The 16,613-nt window shown below is 41.9% G+C and overlaps 1 protein-coding gene and 1 long non-coding RNA gene across 9 annotated transcripts in view; one reads left to right on the top strand and one right to left on the bottom strand.

Annotated features, from left to right (window-relative positions):
• Positions 1-16,613, top strand: part of NFIA (nuclear factor I A) — a 429,137-nt gene that overhangs the window by 209,690 nt on the left and 202,834 nt on the right. The window lies entirely within an intron of this gene.
• LOC112550902 lies at positions 5,721-8,674 on the bottom strand. Its single transcript, XR_003094969.1, has 3 exons — positions 8,072-8,674; positions 6,890-6,962; positions 5,721-6,566 (listed from the first exon to the last, which is right to left on the bottom strand). It is a non-coding gene; the product is annotated as an uncharacterized LOC112550902 (long non-coding RNA).

Here is a 16,613-nt window from a genome sequence, read left to right on the forward strand (position 1 = left end):
GAAATTACAGTTGTGCTTCTCTCACTTACTCTCTCTTCTTTAAAAAAAAAAGCTTCCTTGAATCATATGACTGGAGTTCAATTATCAACCTCATAAATATTCTTGTGAATGAGAGCCATGTGTTCTGCTTCCTAAAAAGGAAGGAACTTTTGGAAATTTATTAGAAATAATACTGTGCCGTCAACTTGTTTCACCAGTCAAAAAGTGACTGAGCCTCATATATATTCTTCTAAGGGAGACGTGTTTTAGATGAGTCCCCTATGTGCTAGTGGCAGTTTAAAGTGAATATATTTTAAAAATAAATGAATAAGTAAATATTAAAGCACGCAGTCTTTAGAAATGATCCATACCAGTTTCAGAAGAAAGCAAAACAGTTGGTAAGATATTTTCCTGCTGCTGATTGCTTCCCAGAAATGTTTAGCAAGGAGTTGCATGTTAAATATGGTGCCTGTAAATCAGTCTAAGAATAGATAAGACATTTCACTGGGAAAATATTGCTGCTAGTCATAATGTGTACAACCTAAGCACCTCTCTCATCTTGTTTCCAATGCTTTTTGCTTTTTATACCTCATGGAAATGAGTTATGTTTGTGGGGTCAGAGGTGGGAGGAGATTTACATCTCTTGACAACCTTTTCTATCCCAGGCTTGACCCTCCTGGAATGGGTGGTGACCTTGTGTAGAGCAGAATTCATTTCAAGTGGTGGCGGGTCCATGCAGAACAGCACCGACTGAGTCAGCCTGTGATTCATTCATCTTCTCTTCAGGGGTATAGAGAGCTGCATGCTATCATGGGCAACAGAGAGGGCAGCATTAAGTTTGACCTTATTCCTCCAGAATTTCCACTTTCAGAAACGTGGAGTTGAACACACAAAAAAAAACCCACATTTTTTTTTTGCCATGCATAGAAAACACTTATTTGTCACTTCATCTGGGTTGACAAATTTTGGAGCCTCGTCCCTTCCTCATCGCAGTTAATTGAGTGACCTATATTGACCAGCTCACTGAACTGTTCCACTTGGAAACTAGATGTCCAGATCTGTAAGCATATTTTGTTCTTCTGAAAGATGTATCGCTAACCTGAGCTTAAGAAAATCTGCCATATTTACATTGTTGGCCGCATGAATCGTAACAGAAGAATAACTAGGACGAGGTGGCTGGGGTAGCCATGCCAGATGCTGACTGGAGGGCGGCTGAATAAAATCAGTACCAACGTAGCTGCACAACTGGGTTGGCAGCGTGGCAGTAGCTGGAAGTTACCGCTGCCTGGGGCACCCAGCTGCATTATTACACCTCTGAATTGTAACTCTTGGATCCAATTAGCATGGTCTGTTTGAAGAGTCTGTTCTGACAGCTCTACGATAAACTTTTTTGTGGGGGGGAAAGAGATCATTGCACCTTCCATGCCACAAACGCTCTGGATCAGTGCGCACCATTTGATCTCAATGCTCTTAGGAATATCCAGCCACATGTTACTAAAATCTTCAAAAGCCTTGGCATTTCTATTTGTGTCACCAAAACATTGTTCAGGGTTGGCTTTTAAATTAAACCTTTGTTTGTGTAAAATTGATTGCCATGTCAAAGGCAACACAAAACTGAGCACTATTCGGTGGCGTGAAGTTGCAGCAGAGTCAGTTTAGAACAGATACCAGGAAAAGCCTCTTTGCTATTTAGAAAAGCGAGGCAGTGGAATAGGCTGCCTAAGGATGCTCATTAGATGTGTTCAGGAAGAGGTTGGATAAGCACTGGTCAGGAGAGCTAGGAGCAGCTATGACTATGTTTTACTGTGCACATTTCCCAGACTTCTGGACTTTACTAGTTGCCACATGGGGCCAAGAAGGCATCTTTCCCCTCAGGCTGGGGAAAAATGTCTTTTTTCCACCTTTCTCAGAAGTGTTAGGTGTTGGCTGCAGCCAAGGCTGGAGATCTTTGAGTGCGGCGAAAAAAGTGCTTCTGCTGGCACTTAGCATAGAGGTTCATGGTTAGAGGGCTTTGCTTCTCTGCTCAGGGTCAAACCAATAGCCGTATTTGTGGTCAAGAAACAATTTTACCCCATGATCTGATTGGTATGGATTGTGGGGGGTTTTGCCCTAGCAGGAGGTGTGGCCCTCTTCCTTGGATCTCCAGGGCCTGTTTTAACAACCTTTGCAGCAGCCGAACATTGCCCACTGTGATCCCACTGCCTTACCTGTGACAGGTTAGGGTGTTATGTTTTTGTGGTTGTGTCAGGGTTGCTTGTCCTAATAGGTTAGACAGTAGATGGTTTGCATAGGGATGGTCCTGCCTCATGCAGGGGGGTGGACTAGATGACCTCTGGAGGTCCCTTCCAGCTCTACCTGTCTATGACGCTGTGATTCTGGCTTGTAAGAAACAACCAACAGGGCTGCAGTGTAGAGAGTTACTATAGACCGTTGTTGTCTACTGTCAAAAGAGTATCAGATAGTGGATTTAGAAAATAACTGTTGAGGAATGGTGGATGCCTAATGGACTGTGCTGAAAAACAATGTATTTGGAGAAAACGTCTTTGGTGTTGTATATCTTTTTGCTCATCCTTCCATTTAACCTAAGAAAAAGTAGCCAAAATCTTTAATATTTGTTCTGTAGGAATCCATCTGTTCTTGGTGCTATATCAATTGCCTGCATTTATAATCCTGTTTATGAAATCATGATTATCTCTTCAGTAACTAATTGTGGTGTTGATTATAGGAGATTATGACTACTGAGAGTCAAAAAGTGGAGGAGCAAACAGAGCAAATTAACCTTCCCCTAGAGTAGCCCTTTAGTTGGTATAAAAAATGTTCCTCCACTGACTTCAGTGGAAATATTCCAATTTACACCAGTTGAAGAACTGTCCCATTTTTATGCAAATTTTCTAACCAACTAAAGCAAAACCAAACCAAAAAACGAAGAACAAAACCAGAAAAGATGTTATAGAGGTAGAATTATTTCTATAAATAGAATTCCTTTTCAAACAATTCCAGGACAAACAAATGAGCCTTTAGAAACTATATATAAAGCGTTCCATGTGCTTCCATCATACATTGTGTACATACATAACAAGTCTCATTTTTAGAAACAATCCCCATGCCCTACCTTATGTTTCTGACTTCCCTCAGTTGTGGTGGAACTGGATGCAGTTATTTCACCTGTGCTTTTAGGTTCACCGGGTAACAATATAGACTGCAGTAATTCTGGGCTGTTAAAAGCTTGTAAAATAAATGGTCAGCTTTCAGAATCCAGCCCCAGAGTGTGATGTGCAGGAGCAGTGATCTCGCTGGACTAAAGACTGCTGCAGTATCAAATTCTTGTTCTGTTGAAATGAAGTCAAATGAGTCTGATTCTAAAATGTTTCGGACAATCTTGTACTCGATTCAGCGTATTTGTTTGAATCTGAGTAATCATCTACCTTATTTCGAGACGTTCTTGGTTTGTTTATTTTAAAATGGGTTCATTGCTGAATTGCATTGGACTTTTCCAGGATTTCTAAACTATAGAAATGCAGAGAGCGTATAGGCAATTGAATTGTTCTTATTACACTAGCAATCTTCTCTGCTCTGAAGCTACAGACTGCATTCCCCAGTATTAAGAGGATTGTTGATCAGCTTTCAAAGTTGAAGAGTTCATTTGAGGTACTGTGGCAGGACATGTAGGTGCAGTCGTTGATCTTGCGTAATGTTAACCCGGATGATTATGGAGAAGTTGGTATGAGAGAGCTAGAGCAGGCATACCAGCCTGAGCATGAGCAAACATAAGTAACTTGCAGAAATGCTGTCTGGCACTCTTCCATTAATTACTTTTCCTTTTTTTTTTAATGTATTTAAAATCTGTATTGAGAAGTTAAAATCTGAACAAATCTGTGGCTAACCTCACGTGTCACCGAGAGTGCATTGGAAGACCAGTGGAGAGTCTACACGTGCATGTGACTGGGGCTTACTGATGTGTGTTCGGTGGATTTCCCCTTTCCACCTACTGCTCTCGATTTCCAGGCATACCAGTCCGGCCATACTAAGGAGGGCAAGATACCCACCAACAAAGGGAGCTGTAATAGAGGAAAGTCTTCCCCGCTTCTCCTTCTTTATGTGTTTCCTGCTAGGTGGGATCTGCTTTTGTAGTCCTTCTTTTCCACAGGCTTCGGTCCACTGCCATCTCTTTTGAAACATGGCAGGTTCCCAAATCTAATTTTTCATGCATATGCCACACCTGGACTCGTCCTTTCTTTCTCCGGTCCCTGCCTCTAATCGTTTGAAGTTTCTTTCCCATGTATTCATCTGGTTCCTTGCTACATCTGCCTAAATCGTCCCCACCTCCTTTTGCTCAGTTTTTCCTCTCTTGATGATGTTGCCACACCTCTTTTTTTTTTCTTTCTGACTTTACAAATCCACCTCAGCATCCTCATATCCATCATCCTCATTGTGGATAATTATTGTTTCATTTCCTAATGCTCTGATCCACACAGTAGCATTGGCCTTACCATTGTCTTGTAGATTTCCCCCTCTAGACTAATTGTCATTTTCTGTCTTGTAGCTAGTCAAGTGTAAAAATCTAGCTAAATTCAGAACATAAGAATGTAGACACTGAATTGGAGACGGAAATATTATTTAAAAAATTCTGCTTCTGTCCCATATGCTTGATTTCTTGCCTGGGGTAAAACCAAAGAGGTTGCCTCATGGGTTATCCAGGGACCAGCAGCCCCAGACTATGGGGGATCTGACATGGAAGCAACCTGGGACACTTGCCAATGGCTACTTGCCATCCCGGAGCTGTTAATGCGATACACTAGCTTTTCCAGTTGAAAGATCTGTATCTGGGTGGTTGATCTGTTGTCCTGTAGTATGTAGGGCATGTCCCCATGAGGTCTTCGAGGCAGTAGTAGCACCAGAGCTCCCTGGAGGGTGCCTGCACTGCAGGGAACCATTTGGCAGCTACATCTACCCCTTAATGAATGAGCACCTATGCACTTAAGGCAAATTACAGTGTCTGATGTAGAATGTTGACCTACAGATGCCCTTAGCCAAGTAGCCTATTTAAGCCTATTTATTTCTAAATAGAGCTTTTAAATGATAACGGAAAATTCACTATTGATTAGTTTACTCCCCCTGTTCCCTTTTTCAGGTACTGAAGTTGCAGTGATGTTCCATAATCCTATGCTTAAGTTGCTCATTAGATTTATTATATAGATACATCAAAGTTCTGAAGATATTTAATATTTCTATAAAGCCATAGAAATTAGAAAAGATTTTAGATCTTACCCTGCCACTGCTGTTCTTCCCTACAGTATACTGATTAACCAGTCAAGGTTTAAATGTGCCAGTAATGAGTATTCTTTCACATCCCATGGGAAACCCTTCTACGGGTTACTAGATACCACTACCCGCGTGATTTTGCCTTTGTTATCCCTTTATTCCTTAGTTATATTATCTTGTTTCACCTTCTTTCACGTTTGTGCCATGAAATATTTGTAGTCAGTTAGGATGTCCTTTATGATTTATTGCATAATCAGGTTATACGTTCTACCTCTTTCATGTTTCTTTCCTTCAATCTGTTCCTCCAGGTCACTAATCACTTTTGTTGCTCTTCCTTGGTCTCTTGCTAGGTTGACCAGAGTCATAGGGTTGTTACCTTTCTTTTTCATATTGTTGCAGGTTTGCAAATACAGCCTAAAATCACTTAGGTCTTTGCTGCTGCCATACTACATTACACACATATATATACTATTCTTTCTATCATCACTTTTATGTCTATTTTGACTTTATAGCAGTCTAGGTTTTGCCATCCCATGTAGTATTGGCATTTCTTATTGTTTTCCTCTCTTAGTATTATCTTGTATTTTTCTCAGATGAATTTCATTTTCTGCTCATGGTATTGTCTGCCCACATTTCTCATATTTCTAGCTCTCTTCTCTTATTTCTCCGGCCTCCTGGAAATCTGTCCAACAGTTTTTAATATTAAGTATCAGATATAAGTTTCACTAATGCACTTTTTATTCTTCTTTCATATCGTTAATTATGTTAAATAAGATGTGACTTTTACCTAACAACTCTGCATGAAGTATTACAATGAATATGTTCACCCAACTCAGTATATCACTGCTTATCACTTACAGTGAGTTCTCAGTATTTGACAGTATTGAGAATATTTATATCCAAGCCAGTATTAAATAATGCTGCATGGAGAATGTTTAATACCTTATATTAAACAGTTTAAAAATACAAATTTCCATTGTACCGTATTATTTTATTATTTTTGTAATTGTGTATACAAATAAAGAAATCCTGTTCACCAGAATATATTCTTGATAAAACCATATTACTTATCGTTCATCCCAGCTTTTCCACATGTTTCCTCATTTTGTTCTATTAATATTTTCACCTCGCAAATATTTGCTTGGGTTGTAATGACTAGGATTGTTCTTCCTTCTTCTTTGGAACAAGAGTTCGGTACAGTTTTTACTGATCTCCTTTATTCTGGCACTTCTCCAATTCTCCACGAGTCTTTAGAAATAATCATTGGTGTTTTGGAGATCCTCTTAGAGAACTTGGGTGGTATTGATGGAATAAGGACTTGAAGCCTGATCCAAAGACAAAAATGTTTTAGTTTTCTCCTGTTGCCTTTAGTAGACTTTACATCAGGCTGGTAATGCGGGAGACCAGTTTTCTTGGGTGTAAATCACAGAATTGGGGCTGTGGCAACCTAACTTTATTTCCACCTCCGTTACTGATTTGCTGTCTCACCTTTGGCAAGTCTCTTAGGGCTGGATCCTAAGACGACCAAAAACAGCCTAGCCTAGCTCAAGTCAGTGGAGCTCTATTTGTTCACATCCCCTGAGCATCTAGCCCTGCAGTGTACCTTAGTTTCTCCACATATAAAGTTGGGATAATAATAACGACTCACCTCACAAGGCTGTTGAATGCTTCATTCATTATCATATATAAAGTGCTTAGAGATCCGCGGGTGAGAAATGCTGCTGAAATGCAAAGTAGTAGTACTGTTAATAATAAATTATTTAAAATATTATGAACCATTGAGAAAATAATGGTTTGTAGGCAGTGAAGTGGTTAATATGATTGCATCTCTTACAGGTTTCACCAGATACACTCACTCACTTACAATGGATAATTGTTAGCTCTTGTTGTGCAGATGCTGTTGCAGATGGAGCCCTGTACCTGCATGCATAGCAAATGAATTAGACTGGCAATCCCCTTTATAAAGCATAAATATGTAATTTGTTCAGCTGTTGTAATTAAATATGTATGTGTGAAACAGCCACCATTCAGGTCATTAATGATGCGCCATGCCAAATTAGAGCTTACAGACAGTAATGTACATTGTTGTGCAATGAGGGAATTGCAAATAACATAGCTAAGCCTTTCCTAGTAAAGTGATGGATTCAGTGGCTTTAAAAGGAATATTTATATTTCTAGCATTTTGATTACTTCAGTCTATATTTACATTGATATCCAATGAAAAAGATACAAGTGAACAGAATTTTTATGCCATTTGTTTTATTTTATTACTCTTTGAATATGTTGGAGTACCCAGTATGCATTGCACACATCACACAGCATCTATTGGTTATAAGAGTTTGCACCCTTTTGGTAATTTGCTGAATACATCATTGTGATCATTCTTAAATGCATAGTCAATTAAGATCTCAGAAGTTCCTTCTCTTCTGCACAGTATAACCAACTCCAATATCAAAGCACTTTGGACAATTTTTAATGATTTCAGTCTGTGTAGTTTTTAATCGTAGACTTCAAACATAACCAGTTAAGAAATTGTCAATGCACAAAAACAATATATTTATTTCCACGGAGATCTGCAAGATAAAAGTGCTTTTGTTAAAAACAATGAAGACAGCCAATTTAGCGTTTGTTTTTTTCTAACACAACTTAAAATCACGATATCTTTCTTTTGTTGATATGCTTTGTTTTGTTTTGGTTTGGTTTTTTTTGTTAATAGCTGATACAAAAAGGTGATTCTGCTAATTTTTCTAGCATGTCACTTGAAAGAATGAAAAGTTAACATGATCTTTTAATGCAAGTAATAACAGGCATGGTATAGAGGGTAACTTACTTTGTTCTTCTTAAGTGCATCTTAAATTATCCTTCCTGAGCGTAGTCTTGTCTGTTTAAAATAGATCAGGATTTAACATATATTTTGTTTTGACGGTTGGTTCGGAGTATACAAGAGCTAATCATCTTGACCTTTCTGACAAACAGGGCAACAGAAGGAAGCATCTCAGAGTTAATTCTGTCTTGTTCGCAGTGGGAACAGAACATTCCTCTGTGATCCTCTTTCACATGATTCACTTGGGCCTCTTGCAAGCCGGTCTTGATACTATTAGTGTTGGGCTTCTTAGGTTTAAAGCAGATCGACAGTAGTGACATCACAGCCCATTTGTGGTTTAGAGTGAGATTGGACAGGGCAAGCAGAATTGTTAAGACTCATATTAAGGAAACAGAGTAGAAAATGGGATTAGTTGATAGGTTATTTGTGTGGTTTTACAGTGAATTTGAATTTATGACTATTTAAACCCAGCCCAAGAAAGGACAAGGAGATTAAAGATTTTTCAGGGGTAGAGCTATAACAAGTTACCTAATGTGCTGCTTAAAATCTACTTTCACCTATATGTATGCAGCTGTTACAATGACTACAATCTGTATTTTGCTGACAGCATTTAAGGTAATTATCTAACACCGTCTTCATATTTTTAGTTAAATGCTTGTATCATGCTGGTGAAGGGCTTGCTTGCTTTCTGCTCAGTTTCTGCCCAGAGAAAATGAGACACGTTTTTCCAAAGTATAGTTTTTCTATTCAATTAGAATGGCCTCTATTTCAATCATCATATGAACAGAAAGTCAGATGTGCAAGGTCTCTGTATATTCATTTAGTGGATTTTAACACTATGATTATTGGTGTATTGGGAAGCTATTTTCAAGGATGACAGCAATGGTAACAATCTTGATTGCAGTTAGGTCTCCTGTAGGGTTCCACTGATTTTTCCTGAAAAGCATCTGTAGATTGTATTCCTCTTACCTATAGCCATGTGTTCGGTATTAACGTGTTCCACAGCATGACTCCAACCCCTTAACAATGCAGAGTTTCTACAAATTTTTTCCCCTTCATATTTTTTTCTTGGTCATTATATGAATATCTGAATGTGCCGATCCGTGGGTTGCATTATTTCCCCTGTTCGAGAGGTTCCGTGTGCCCTAAAATCTCATAAACCTGCAGAGTGTCTCATTTTGCGGGGGCGAAAACCTTGCATTTTCTATCGTTCATTAGAGAGTTCCATCATTAGTGAGTATAGAATATTTTCAGACCTATTCCCTTTTGCTGCTGAGACACAGACCTGCCTTTGCCTGCAGTTCTGTCATGTCTTCCCAACGTTTAGAGGCAATTTGTTGCTTTGAATTTTTCTTCTTTAGATCCAACTTACCGGTTCCACTGCAGAAGTAAAGTTGGGAACAAAGTCTATAGACTTCTTGGTGCTTAAATTGCCTGTTGTTCGGGTGTTAGTGGCTTAACAAAGGGTTAATTCCCAGAGGTGTGAGGACGGTTGGGTGGATAATAGACCATTTGAGCCCGTCAATAGTTTGGGACTGATGGGACGTAGACATTGGCCAGCATTAGTTATAAACGTATGAATGTGGCAACTAACTTTTATCAAAGGGTGGGAGCATGGGTGGCGGCAGGCCAGGTACTTTATGATAAGCACTCAAAAGACGGGGCCAATCAGACTCGATTGTTTGCTGGCAGTCGCTTCTTTGGCCAGTACGGCAATAAACACTTTCCCTTGGATGTTGGTTTTCTGTTGTGTCTGGCAGCCACGCAGGGCTGCTTGAACTTTAGCCAGAGGCAAATATTTATACATCAGAGCATGCAGTATTCAACTGGTCAGGCCCGCGAGAGTGAGGGAGAGACGTGCATGTGCTTTTTAGCCAAAGAGGATGCGTGTCCTTTTTAATTACATTCGCGACACGCGGGGAAGCGGGACCGTATTTTGGGGCATTTCAGCTCGAGCTGCAGAAGCCGCGGCATGGAGTTTGCAAGCCTGCACAAACACGGGCTTGTGCGGGTTTTGAACAGGGGCCATCCTGACGTTCGTTCTGTTCCTTTAATTCCTGTTGGAAGGTTTACAGTTAATATTTTCCCTGGAACGTTGTCAAGCTTTTGACAGTGCCTGAGTGTATGCTGAACTGTGAAATTGAGACGCAGAGCAAGTTGTGAGAAATCTGTTTCTACTCAAATCTGCAAAGGTTTATAAAAACTTCAGGAGAGGGGGGAAGGGGAAAAAAAGAAAGAAAGAAAGAAAGAAAAGAAAAGAAAAAAAATCCTGAGGCTGGGTCTCGGCTTGCTTCGCTTGGTGCGCTGCGAGTCCGCCATTTTAAGGATTCAGCAAAGGGCGAAGCTTTCAGCTCCTTACATGGCGGCTGTATTTACTGCAATTCCGGCCAATCGTACCGGCTGTGCCAAATCATGTGATGTGCCACGAATGCACTTACAGCCATTTCCTCGTTTCTAAAAACTTTGTTACCTCTGCAGATTACTTTACCTTGTTTTTGATGCCAAATGTTCTTTGCTGGATGCGTCTAGCTGACTGGCATTTGTCCATAAAGTTATTTTAGTAGGTAAAAAGTCTCCGAGCACTTGAGCTGTGTGCATTCTTTATGTAAAATGGATTTCCCTTCTTGGCCTTGCTCCAAGAGTACAGAGCACTCGCTGGGCGAGAAGAGAGCTTCTCTGCGGAGGAACTGGTGGACTGACACACTCTAATTTTTTGGCTCCTGACCAGACAAGCTAGATTGATGCCAAAATTCAACAAAATAACACATTATTGTGTAATAGGAACAGTGCTCAAAGTGAGCAAGAGCTCACAGGAACTGAATACCAGCACTTTTTTTTTGTTTTTACTTTTTTTTTTTGTACAGCAGAAGCTAAGAACTGGCACTTTTTAAAATACGGTTTCAGTGGAACAAGGAATTAAATATAACTGTGATGTAAAGAATGAAGGACAATATACAATTAAGAACATAAAAGGAAAGAGAAGATGGGGGGCGGGGAGAGGGAGAGAGTTAAAATTACTTTTGTGAGACTTCCCTCAAACATGGTCCGTAGGGCTCAATGTTGCTTTAACCCTGTGTGTTCTGCTCTTGAGCTGCCTTGAAGCACGACAAGTCTTATCTGCTCCCTTGTTTAACTTCGAGTGCTGCAAAAAAACCGACACAAACAAAAACACATGCAGCGCAGTACCCAGATTTGTATTCTGTTAAATAAGGGTGACTGGAGCGACTAAAATTAGCAGAGGAAGTATTTTTGGAGAAACCTCGCTTTCATGTTGCATCACAGATGCACTATGTGTTAATATGTACAACTCAGGTTTTCCTCTTAAAATAAATCGCATCGTCTGTGTTTATTGTTATTAATTTTGCACTTTAATAACAACTTTCATCACCATAGCAGCTTTACAATCATTAATTAAACTTCAGACATTCCACTGTGGAAGTGGTACATAGGAAATCACTGCATCCGTCAGCAGAACAGATGTGTCCAAGGTGGACCATGGTAGCCTTTGAACAGCTTACAGCAGCACAATAGGAACGTAAAACTAACAAATCCAATGGGAACATCAGGGTGGTGTTAGGAGAGCAGAATGTATTTGCATGAGGTTAGTATTGTGCCAGCATACTACGGTTAGCACTTCTGCGAAAACACCTCTCTTCTCTAATGCCTGAAAGTACTGTGCTCCAAGTTGCACAGCTGCTCCAGCGGTGCATCACCTGTTAACGCCATTGGAGGGCACCGATTCGGAAGGGAGAGTGAATGACAAGGACAGTGAACTGGGAACATAAGCGCACAAGAAAATGGGCTGCACCAGAGGCAAGTCATGCATGCTAGTAAATGCTGCTGCAGTGGATAATTGTTGAGAGTAGAAGGGTTTGCCTAGGGATGGACAGTAGGCCTGTGCGAAGCAGAAAGTATTCGCTTCAGATTCGGCAATTCGGAGGGACAGTGATTTGATTTGGAATCGAATCGCGACAGTGATTCGAAACACCAAATCGAATCACTGTCCTGATTCGATTTGACCGAATCCAAAGATACTCGGCGCCAAATCTTATTCGGCCATAGACTATACAGGCGGGCAGTACTGGCGGGAGCAGCTAGGGGAGCAGCAGGGGGAGCAGCCGGATGAGGCTCGGCTTGAGCTGGCAGCCCCAGGAGGAGCTGCGGCTGGTCCAGCTGCTCCCCTGGGTGCCCCCCACCCCCGCCAGGGTGAGGCAGGCAGTGCTGGCAGCCTCAGGAGAAGCCATGAGGGCTGGGGGGGGATCAGGAGCTGGGAGGGAATGATTGGGGAGCTGGGGGATCAAAGCAGGAGCTTGGGGGAAGCCCCTGATCGTTCCCCATAGTTCCCGGTTTGATTCCCCAGTTCCTGATTCGATCCTCCAGCTCCCAATCATTCCCCCAGCTCCCCAGTCATTCCCCTCAGCCCCCACAGCTTCTCCTGGGGGCAACACTGCCTGCCTTGCCCTCGTGGGGGGCAGCCAGGGGAGCAGCTGGACGAGCCACGGCTCAAGCCGACAGCCCTGGGAGAAGCTGTGGGGGCTGGGGGGAATGATCAGGGAGCTGGGGGAATGATTGGGACCTGGGGGACCGAACCAGGAGCTGGGGAATCAAGCTGGGAGCTGGGGGGAAACCCCTGTTCAATCCCAGTTCGATCCCCCAGCTCCCAATCATTCCCCCAGCCCCTACGGCTTCTCCCGTGGCTGGCCCCACTGCCTGCCTCGCCCCGACATGGGGGAAACCGGAGGAGGAGCCACGGCTTCTCCCGGGGCTGCCGGCTCAAGCCAGGGCTCATCCGGCTGCTCCCCCCGCTGCTTCCACCAGCACTGTCTAGTATTTGCCTGCACAGTCGATGGCTGAATCTCTCTGAGTGGAGGCTTCCGATTCGATTCGGAGAGATACGTGGGTCTCCCGGTTTGATTCGGATTCAGAGATTCAGCCACCGAATCTGGCCAAATCTCCTGCGAATCGAATCGGCCACCGAAGCTTTGCATAGCCCTAATGGAGAGCATCCATTCACTACCACTTCTGTCTTTTGCTGAAGCATGGATCTGCAAACAGGAGCCTTCTCCTTTCTGATTGCCCCACTTGCTTATATCCTGATGAAAACAGTTTGATTCCTGCTAGATCCCCCCAAACTGATCAGAGTCCTGATCCTCCGACTGCTGCCACTAGATTTGTTAGGCTCTTATCTACCTTGCACCTCTAAAGTACGCTACTATTGCTGTGCTACCTAAGCAGAGACCCTTTTAGGAACTGCATCTTTTAAACTCTCCATGGAGGAGAAAAAGGAAGTAAGTTCAAAGTTCCCAGGTTCTCTCTCTAATAAGGCGTGGAAAGGAGAAAATGGATTTGGGCTCTTTTTCACTTCTGAGGAATATTTTTAAAGGAATGCTGGTATTTATTTGTGTATCTTTGTCAAGGATTTCCTTGAGTGGATATCTTTTATTGGGCCAACTGTATAGGTGGGATATAGGGTTAGACAAGCTTTCAAATGCAAGACATTCTTCAAATCGCTCTAACATCACACTAACACTGCCATTTATTTACCTTAGAAATCCAGGTTCCACCCATGGGCTGCAATTAGCTTTGAAGCCCCTTTGTACTATCATCCATACCTTCCTATTATCCCAATTCCAAATTGCTTGCAGCCTGAAATAAAACAAGTATAAACCAACCAGTCCAGCGTGTCCATTGCCTTGGGGAAAAGAAACTGTATTAATGACATGCTACATTATTTAATTTGGTATTTTTATGTCTTTATCAAGTACAGAATAGAAAAATGCAAAATAAATAGTAAATAAAAATAATGATATGAGGGTTGCAGCCATGCTGGTATGCAGTAACATTAAGCAGTGTCATAATTATTGCTTGGGCTTTCCATGTAAAAACAGATTTTTTTTCCCATTACAATTTTTATATCTTTCTGGGAACAAGTACAAAAATCTTCTGGCAGTTTTTTAATTGAAATTTTCTAGTTTTAACGGTCTAATGCTATACAAATTGCCAAACTTTATGCCAGTTTATCAAAGCCAGATAAGGATTTTGACACCATGTTAAATTTATTGTATATATATCACACACACACAAAACCATGTTGAATATATATATACACACACACACACATATATATATATATAATATAAAGTATGGCACAAAGAAGAAGGTTTCAGAACAAGCATGTGCACCATAGGGATAGGACTCCAAAGCGTACTCTTAGCATTTCAGCTACTTTATAATGTTTACAGATATATCAAGCTGTTCTTCATTCATTACAGAATCAATTCATTATAGAAGAGAGAGAATCAATTTACATATTGCGATAGTTGAGATATGCAAAGTCATTTTACAGTTATAGGGTTGGATTTTGGGCATCCTGGTATGACTCCTATGCACTGTACTTCTCCTAAAAATTGGCTGCAGTTAAGATCACACCTCTTCAGGGTATATTATGACAGTGAGTTGTCCATCACCAGGCTCTTTGCATCCAGTGCAAGGGACGTGGCTGGGAATTCCTTAAGCCATGATGTTCCCAAGTTGCTGGTTCATGACCTTGAGACCACTGACAGCTGGTGTCAATTAGATAAGCTTTACACCCAGGGATCTAACTTACCCTGGGTGAGCAGTTTGGCACATAGGGTCCAGGAAATGCAAATGTAAGCTTTTCACCACTTCCCTTTCAACCTGTGGTGTATGCTCCTCGTGTTTAACAATGGATCTGGCCCACAACCTTCAGCATGGTTTAAAAAATGTTTGCCATCAGAAAAATCCCCACAAGAAAAGGCAGATGTCGATAAGTCAAGGAATGATCAGTGAATAAGGAATACTCAAAACCAAAGCAGGATGTGAAGCTGTCAGGCTACAGCTTATGTATCTCCATGACATTACCGGACCTGACTTTACATAAATTCCACACCTGTGCAACTGCATTGATTTCAGTGGCTGGCTTACATGGAAGTGAGACGAGAATCTTGTGTTACTCCTCTTTTTTATATGTTAATGTGTCCTGGCTCCTTTTTTTCCTTTCACTTTATTTTAGGAATTGAAAATGAGTCCAGGTGCAGTAACAATAGCCGATCCCAAACAAGTAACAATTCACTCTTAAAGTATTGGAAGGATAAAGAATGTCGTGTACATAAGCAAAAGATAACTGACATTAGCACAGTAGGCAAGGTGATTACATACCACGCTATTGACTCTACGTAATTATTATTGCTATTTGGGGGGTTGTTTAAGTGGGTACCTGAAGGTTAAGTAATAGTTGGTTGGAGTAGGAAAGAGAGGGAAGCAGAGAGAGAGATAAAGAGGAAAAAGAAGAGGAGGAGACAGAACAAGAGACAGAAGGTTAAGAAAGACGAACATGGATAAGTAGAGGTATGGATGTCTGGAGAGAAAGGTGATGTACCTATTCCTTGCTAAGTGATAGTTATGATACCTTTGGTAGAAGCTCCTCGGAGGAGAAATAATGCATCTACGCTTTTATTCCTTGGGAAGATTTTTTCTGTACTTTTGTTGGAAATCCTCTGCAATAGAAATGTTTATATAAAACTGATTTTTTTTTTTAAATGAAAGGGATTCTTCCTTTTTTCGAATCTCAAAACTGACTCTCTCCTCCTCCCTATGACCTAGTTCTGAGCAAAATTTTAGATAGGTTGTTTTTCCACCCGAACACAATGATTTTAAATTATCCGTCTTTCAGTGCATCTAAACTTGCTTCACCCTTTGCAGTTAGTTTCATTTGCTATTACATTCAGAATTAATGGTGCTCTATACAGGTCCAGCGGGTCTTAGGAGGCTGCACAGGTCCGGCAGATCTTATGAGCAATAACTTGCATATGGGCTAGCTGCATTTCAGGGAAGAAGGAGTCCCCTGTGGTTTGGTGGTAGACTCCTTATTTGCCACACAGGAGATGTGGGTTCAATTCCTGGATGCTTATACAAGTGCAGACATGGCACCACCACAAAACTGGACTTAGTCTACCCTTTGGATTTCGTCACAGTGGCCTAAAGGAGGGATGGACGGTCTGGGGAAGCCTCCACTCCTCCATACTCCTTGCCTAGGTATATGTATTGAAGCCCTGGGTGACCTTTCATGCATACACCATGATCCAGGAGGATCAGCAGTTGCCATTTCAGGGAAGTCAGTGAGACCGCTCACAGTACATGTTAAGCACATATAGAAACCATTAGGAAAGTGAAGCTTTAGACTAGGCGTCAGCAATATTTTGGGGCAGAGCACCAAAAACACCTGCAACTTCAACTTGTAAGATGTTGGCATGCCAGGGGCAGACAGCAAGGGAGCCGAGAGGGGCCTGATCGATGTTGTGGCAGCACAGCCCCAGCCCCTTCCCGGCCGGCCGCCCTGAGGCACACAGGCAGCGAGTTAGACCAGGGCTTTGCAGACCCCATTGCAGCCACTTGCAGCCTCGTGGATGCCTGCCCCAGCTGACCCAGGCTCTGGGCAGGCCCCTGCCCCCCACCATGGAGCCCAGGCTGCTCGCAGCAGGCAGCTGGGAGGCTGCAAGCAGTCGCACCAGGGGCTTCACTGCCCCAA

This window comes from Alligator sinensis, unplaced genomic scaffold, assembly GCF_000455745.1.
Source record: "Alligator sinensis unplaced genomic scaffold, ASM45574v1 scaffold588_1, whole genome shotgun sequence".
Taxonomy (NCBI): Eukaryota; Metazoa; Chordata; order Crocodylia; family Alligatoridae; genus Alligator; species Alligator sinensis.